Source organism: Castanea sativa, chromosome 1 (genome assembly GCF_040712315.1).
Source record: "Castanea sativa cultivar Marrone di Chiusa Pesio chromosome 1, ASM4071231v1".
NCBI classification, from domain to species: Eukaryota; Viridiplantae; Streptophyta; class Magnoliopsida; order Fagales; family Fagaceae; genus Castanea; species Castanea sativa.
The window spans coordinates 69,481,417-69,489,887 of NC_134013.1; positions in this window are offsets into that span (position 1 = coordinate 69,481,417).

Here is an 8,471-nt window from a genome sequence, read left to right on the forward strand (position 1 = left end):
AGTGAATAGAAAATAATAAATATAAACAAGCTTTAAAAAATTGTGTTCATTACTATTTCAAATAAAAAATGCATTTTAATTTAAAATAAAATCATTTTTAACATAAATTTACCATTATCATATTCATATTTATTGATGTGAAAGAATAATTATTGAACAAAAAAAAATACTATTAAGTAAATAGTGATAAAATTAAATCCAAAACTATTAATCTTGTAAATTTAATATAAATAAAATATAAATTTGAAGGAGGACACAAGGAAACCAACTAGGTCAGTGGTTTGTGTGTTGGACAAAGTTTCAAAACTCCTAGGAGATCGCTAGTTCTATACCTGATGAGGTATGCATTTGTCCAATTTATTTTAGGACCTATTTTCACTTGCTAAAGAACTGGGCTGGGTCACGAGTAACCGGGTCGAACCATCCGGTCCCGTCCGGATTTGACAACCTTGCATACTTCTTGATACATTAAACCCAACTTAAATCTACCCAATTACAGTACAGAAACTATTGAAGGTAGAAGCAATGCTCTCCTGCACTTGTGCATGTAGAAGTAGTGGCGAGTCTTGCAGTTTCTCGCAAGAGGTTGCGTGACTTCCCTTAAACGAGGTCTGGTGTTGTTTTTTCCTTAAAGAGCTCCCCTAGCGTCACGGTCTATTTAAAGGTGAGGAAGAGAAAGGTCATGGCAGATGAGCTAGAAGTCTTATGGAAGAAACTCTCCTTCACGGAGGAGGAAGATGAGGGTATAGAGATCGATAGCAATAGCACAAAAATTGCAAAGGAAGTAGGGAAGAACTGTGCGATGATGAAGATTACGTCCCATAAAAGCATAAATTTAGATGCTTTGAGAAATAATATGCGGATGTTGTGGAAGCCAAATAAGGGGGTCCAAATTTCTGAGGTAGAGGGGAAGACCTTTTTTTCTGGTAGAATTTGGTGATGGAAAAGACAAGAAGAAAGTCCTAGATATGTGCCCATGGAGCTATGAAAAGCAGCTGGTTCTTATACAAGAGTTCGATGGTGAGTTATCTCCGAAGGAAATAGAGACAGGGCCGGCTCAATGAATTTGGGGGCCCTAGGCGAAAGCTTTAAACGGGGCCTTTTATTATATTTAATTATAAATTCATATATTTTTTTCAATTAAAATTTATTTTTCTTGCTTTTTGAGAGACAAAATTACTAATTAAATTTTTGCCAGTTGATTTGTATTATGTTTTGAGTTAAACAACTTGCAACAAAAACAAAATACTTTATCTAGGTCTTTCGAATACACTAACCATTTTCTATCATGTTTCTCCCCATTTGGTAATTTTTGAATATAATGTGTAGTAGAAAAATGTCTAGAGTTCTTATCTATAGGAAAGTTTAGATCATCAACTCTTATTGGACCATTTTCTACTAACAAATCTCTTAATTTTATATCAATAGTTTTCCATTGACTTGGATCAAAAATATTTGTAAGAATATAATTAGGTTGATCATTAATATTTTCACTCTCCTCTAAATTATTTTGAGCTTCATTATCAAGAATGGTGACATTACATGTTTGAACATTATCATGACCACCTTCATTATTATCATTTTGTTGTATATTTTCATTATCTTCTAACTCTTTTTGATGAATTTCTTGTTCATTTATGAAACCTTCACTCAAATTTTCTGCAAGATTTTGTTTTTTACTAGTAATAAATTTGTCCATAGCTCCTTTTTGAGATTCAATTATTTATTATCTCTTTTTTTTTTTTTTTTTTTTTTTTAGTTTTTCATATCCAGATAGATATTTTCTAGTAGACATTTTTAATTCAAAAATATTTATGAATAAATGAAACACAATCTATAATAAAAAAATTACAATTTAACTAGAATAATATAAATTTTATGTATAAAACAATAGAACCTGGTTTATCAAAAGCACAATTGCAGCTTTACTTAATATGATCACTTTACACTTTAAATTTGCACAAAAAAATTAAAATTAATATTAATACAAAGTAAATTATTCTAAATTTATAATTTTGTTATCAATAATTTTTTTTTTGTGTAGCAGTAAACCTTTTTTTAGCAAAATGTGTAGGACTCAACTTGATTAGATCCACTAAGACTAAGACTAAGAACAACCCTCTATCCCTCCATGGCTCCATCCCACTAAATCTAATTTCTTAAAAAAAAAAAAAAAAAAAAAAAAACCATGTAGGACTAGATCACACTTTAACTTTCATACCACTAATCTGCTTTATTTAAAAAAAAAAAAAAAGTCTAAGAATAGAACTAGAAGTCTCTAGAATCAATACTTTAACTTAAAAGAATCAATATTTTAACTCTTTTAAGTGGGTCCATTTGGACCATTCCATAGCATTCTAGAAAAATCTAAAGAAATCAAACAAACTAAAGACTAAAGTTCAGCGGTTCAGCCAAAAAGAAAGAATATAAACCCAGTAGCAATTTTTCCTTAAGAAAAGAAAAAAACATAGCAGCAATGAGCAAACTCCTCTTCAAAAAAAAAAATAAAAAATAAAAACCCAGACACCCAGCAGCAAACATGAAGAAGACGAAAGAGGCAAAGGAAGTGAAAACAAAAAAGAACCTGAAATGAAGATTTGTCACACACCAAGTCATTTGTCAACACACCAAGTCTATTGCCAGCACCAATTGATGTGTAAGCCAACTAAAAAGAGTTTTTTTTTTTTAGAATCAAGATGAAGAGAGTCAAAGAGTGAGTGTTTTTTTTCTTCTTTCTTTTTTCTGCCTTTTCTTATTTGTCTATTTTTTCTGCCTTTTGTAATCTTTTCTTCTACACGCTAAAGATTTCTGCTATTTGTAATCTTTTCTTCTACAAGCTAAAGCTTTGGTGATGGCCTGATGGGATTAGCCTTTTGCCTTCATGTCACATAGTCACTTCAGCTTTTTTCCCTGTGAGAAACTGGCCTTTGTGAGAAACGGGCCTTCATGGCCTGATGGGATTTTTGGTAACAGCCGTTTGTAATCTTTCTTTCTTTTTTTTTCTTGTGAGAAATGGGCCTCTGTGAGAAACGGGCCTTCATGGCCTGATGGGATTTGGTTATGGCCGGTTGTAATAATTTTTTTTTAAGATGACAAAGCAATATTGTATAATATATTTTACTATTTGGGGGCCCTCTCTTATAAGTGGGGCCTTAGGCGGTGGCCAAACCATGAAACCAACAATGTGGAAGGTAGCCCACTTTCACCGAGTGCTGAACTAAGCCCAATAGCTATGAGCCATGACACGAGTAACAGATGGACAACTGAACCTTTAGGCCCAAGTTGTAGGCATTGGAAGAGGCTAGCCCGTGAAGCCAAAGCAAACCTAAACATTGAAGGTAAAAACCCAACCCGGTTGAAGAGAGAAGGCCCTATCTCGCTACAAGAACTGGATTCTAATGTTAATAATCAGAAACGAAGGAAAGGAGGAAAACAGAGCAACCAAACCCTTGATGAAAACACATGAAAGGATGGTGGAGTGGCAGTTGCTGCAGAGCAACACTGCCGAGTCAAATGACGATCTTAGCTTGGAACTGCTGGGGTCTTTGGTCTTCCCTAGCAATTCGGATCCTCACTGACAAGGTGAAAGCGAAAGATCCATTGATGGTCTTCCTTGTAGAAACAAAATCGGAGGAGAGCAGATTGAAGGGTGTTCAAAACAAAATTGGGTATACTCAGGGTATCATGGTACCCAGCGACAGGAGAAGCGGAGGTCTAGCACTGATGTGGAAGGAAGGTACGAAATCTTTTTTTCAAAAGTTGCTCCAATTCACACATTGATGTGGTTGTCAATGGGGAATCGGCATCAACACCATGGCGAGCTACTGGTTTTTACGGACAACCTGAGGCCAGAAAATGATTCATCTCTTGGCAGTTTTTGGAAGTTTTGAAAGAGCAATGCACGATGCCGTGGGTAGTGTTCGGAGACTTTAATGAAATCCTACACCCAGATGAAAAAATTGGTGGGTTGGACAGAGATGCAAAACAAATGGAGGATTTCATGGAATGTTTGAGCAGATGTGAGCTTCATGATTTGGGTTTTATCGGAAAACACTATACTTGGTGTATGGGCGCTTTGGGGACTAACGTACTAAGCTCAGACTCGACAGAATGGTGGCGAATGAGGCGTGGATGAGACTCTTCCCTCAGACTAGAGAGTAGCATGTGTCAATGTTTGTATTAGATCACTGCCTCATAGCTTTGTCCATTACAAGAAGATAGTCCCAGAAACCAGCAAAGAAGCGTTTCTTTTTTGAAGCAATGTGGACTAGGGAGGAAGGATGTAGGGAGATTGTGGAGTCGGCATGGGATCCGTTGCATGTTGATTCAGGGTATAAGGTCACGGATAGAATTAAGAGCTGCCAAGAACAACTTCAGAATTGGAATTGGAAAGTGTTTGGGAATGTGCATCAAGTACTGAGACAAAAGAAAGAAAGACTCCAACAATCAGAAGCTCGGGACAGCCTATATGAGAAAGCAGAAGAGATTCAAAGGGTGAAGAAGGAGATTAATGAAATTCTAATAAGGGAGGAAATCATGTAGAATCAAAGGTCTAGAGCACTATGGAAATCTGCACCAAGAAGATTAGGTCATCCTTCAGATCTCAAGCTTAGACTTTTAGGTCATACTATTTCTTCTTTACAATCTCCTTGTAATAAGACTTGTCAAGTTTGTCCTATGGCCAAACTTAAGAGATTACATTTTCCTTTTAATAATAACATCAGTTCTTGTGCTTTTGATTTGGTCCATATGGATGTTTGGGGTCCTTATTCTATTCCAACTTTATATGGTTTCAAATATTTCCTAACAATTGTTGATAATGCAACCCGAGCAACTTGGTTATTCTTAATGAAATCGAAATCTGATGTCAGATTCTTGTTTCAATCTTTTTACACTATGGTTGTTACTCAATTTGGTCAAAACATCAAATCCATTAGAATTGATAATGCCAAAGAGTTTGATATGCCTAATTTCTTTAGTTCTCATGGTATTATACATCAACACAGTTGTGTTTATACTCCACAACAAAATTCTGTTGTGGAGAGAAAACACTAGCACCTTCTTTCAATTGCAAGGGCATTACAGATTCAATCACAAGTACCCCTTCAATTCTGGGGTGATTGCGTTTTGACTGCTACCTATCTCATAAATAGACTTTCCTCTCCCTTATTGCATGATAAAACACCTTTTGAACTCTTGTTTCATAAGACACCAGATTACAATCATATCAAAGTTTTTGGCTGCCTATGTTTTGCTTCTACTATTGCTCAATCTAAGGCCAACTTCTCACCAAGGGCAAGAAGATGTGTTTTCCTTGGTTATCCTTGTAATGTCAAGGGTTATAAGCTTTTTGATCTTGACACCCATTTTGTCTTTATCTCAAAGGATGTAGTGTTTCATGAATTTGTCTTTCATTATGCTTCTTCTTCCAATGGTTCCCCACCTGCCATTCCTTTGCCCTTGCCTTGTGTTCCTTCTGTTCCTCCCTTGTATGCTGATCCTCTTTTGTCCAGTCCTTCTACTCCTATTCTTTCTTTTGATTCCATCATTCAAGTACATCACACTCTTGATGATGACTTTCTTGATGACCTACTAGAAGCACCTCCTGATCCTATTGTAGATCCTTTTCCCCTTAGAAGATCTTCTAGGTCTGTTAAAAGACCATCTTGTCTGCAGGAGTTCCATTGCAATCAAGTTGCTACTAATCTGCCTATGCATTCATCTCATTCAGGTACTTCTCATCCCCTTGCTTCCTATGTTTCTTTTCAACACCTTTCTTCTTCATATAAGACCTTTTGTTGTGCTATATCCTCTCTTGTTGAACCTCAATTTTACTACCAAGCTGTGTCTGATCCCCAATGGCAAGCTACCATAGCTGCTGAAATAGCAACTCTTGAAGCCAATAATACCTGGACTTTGACCCCTTTGCCTGTTGGTAAGAAGCCAATTGGCTGCAAATGGGTCTACAAAATAAATAAACAGTTGATGGTTCAGTAGAGAGTACAAGGCCAGATTAGTGGTTAAGGGCTTTACTCAAAAGGAGGGTGTTGATTACTTTGAGACCTTTTCTCTAGTAGCTAAAATGGTGTCTGTCAAGGTTCTTCTTGCTGTGGCTGCAATCGAGGGTTGGTTTCTGAGTCAGTTAGATGTGAATAATGCCCTCCCCCATGGTGATTTAGATGAAGAGGTGTATATGGCCCTTCCACAGGGGTTTCACAACCAGGGCGAGGTGGTTTGTAAGTTCAACAAATCTTTGTATGGGCTTAAGCAAACTTCTAGGCAATGGTTTGCCAAATTTTCAAGCACTTTGCTTCAACTTGGTTTCATTCAGTCCAAAGTTGATTACTCATTGTTTACCAAAAGGCATGGTGACATTTTCATAGTTCTTTTGGTTTATGTGGATGATTTGTTAATAGCTTGCAATGACAAGGTTGAAATAGACAGGTTTAAGGTCATGTTAGATGACAAATTTAAGCTTAAGGACTTGAGTGACTTGAAATATTTTCTTGGCTTGGAGGTTGCTAGGTCAGATAAAGGAATTACCCATTGTCAAAGGAAGTACACCCTTGAATTATTGAATGATGCTGGACTGCTTGGCTGTAAGTGTGCTAAAACACCTATGGAGCATAATCTGAAGCTAAGCAAGTTTGAGGGAGAAGAGCTCAAGGATCCTAGTCATTACAGAAGACTTATGGGTAGACTCTTGTACTTAACAATTACAAGACCTGATGTAACTTTTGCTGTCCACAGACTCAGTTAGTTCATGGCCAAGCCTAGAAGACCTCATCTGGATGCAGCATATAAGGTGTTGCAATATCTAAAGGGAGAACAAGGCAAAGGGCTTATGTTCTCTTCTAGTACAGATTTACATTTAAAAGGATTTGCAGATGCAAATTGGGCTGCATGCCCTGATACTAGGAGATATGTAACAGGCTACTGCATCTTTATTGGTGATTCTTTGGTGTCTTGGAAGTCCAAGAAGCAATCTACAGTTTCAAGATATTCAACAGAAGCTAAGTACAGATCCATGGTTGTAGCAACATGTGAAATAGTGTGTATCTTGTATTTCCTCAAGGACATTGGAGTGAACCATGATAAAAAGGCCTTGCTATTTTGTGACAGTCAAGTTGCACTTCATATTGGATCCAATCCAGTCTTCCATGAGAGGACAAAACACATAGAGATAGACTGCCATGTGGTTAGGGACAAGTTCTTAGAGAAGGTGATTAAATTGAATCATGTTAGAACTAATTGTCAATTGGCTAACTTGCTTACTAAAGCTTTAAGTTACAATCAATTTTCAAATCTTACTTGCAAGATGGGAATGCTTGATATTCATACACCAGCTGCTCTTGAGGGGGAGTATCAGAGCTTAAATGAAGCTAACAAGAGAAGTAGTAAGAGAAGAGAAGAAGCTAGCAAGATCAGAAGTCATAGCAGTGATCATAGAGCAGACACATCAATAGCTGAGCATAAACAAAACGACAGTGTGAAGTAATTTTCTATACGGCATGTAGCTTAGTGTAGTTAGGTGTTTACTTAAGTGACAACACGTGAGAGTGTCTATTAGTCCTGTAGCTAGGCATGTGTGATAGGTTGTTAGATCTGTTAGGTAGTTACTTTTGTGTTCACACCTGTATACAATTGTATATATATAATCCTTGTAATCATACTTGTTAATTAATGAGAATATACAGTTTTACTTCTTTGATTTCGTGATACATCCACCAAAGGCACACGCTCATCCTCCACATCATGAACATCATCATAAGATTGCACCATCTCAAGCTCCTCATCATGCACATCCGCCCACTCATGCACATCCACCAAAGGCACACCCTCATCATCATCATCATGTGCCCCCAGTTGCTGCACCCACTTTTGCACCACTGCCCCCATTGAAGTCAGCACATAGTAAGTGTTAAATACATGTCTTCCCTAATTATACAAAAATTGCAAATCAACTTTTTTTCCAAGATATATTTATAAAGTAATTGTGCTTGTTTTGTGCATGGTTGATTTGGTGCACAGATTGCACACTAGTGTATTTTGAGAGATGCAACGCAGGTAAAGGGAAGAGAGAGTGCGAAAGAGCATGCACGAGATGTTGTAAGCAATGCCTGTGTGTTCCACTAGGACCACGAGGTACTAACTTGGAAAAATGTGGCAAGTGCTACTCCGAGGTAACCCATCACGGCCAAATATACAAGTGCCCTTGAAGCAACCTATAATATATCATCACTTGCTGGTTATATTGATGAGTCTGCAATAAGTATTAATTTCAGCAATAAAAGTTTGTAATAAGTATCATAAAGGTGTGAAAACATTCTACTATTGAATTTCCTCCAGCAATAAATTTGTCCATATAGTGTTAGGCCAAGACTCTTGTATACCCTGGTACGGTGCCTACCATATATTCCCTTATACAATTTCAAATATTTATATATTTACTAGATTTTCCTTATATATAA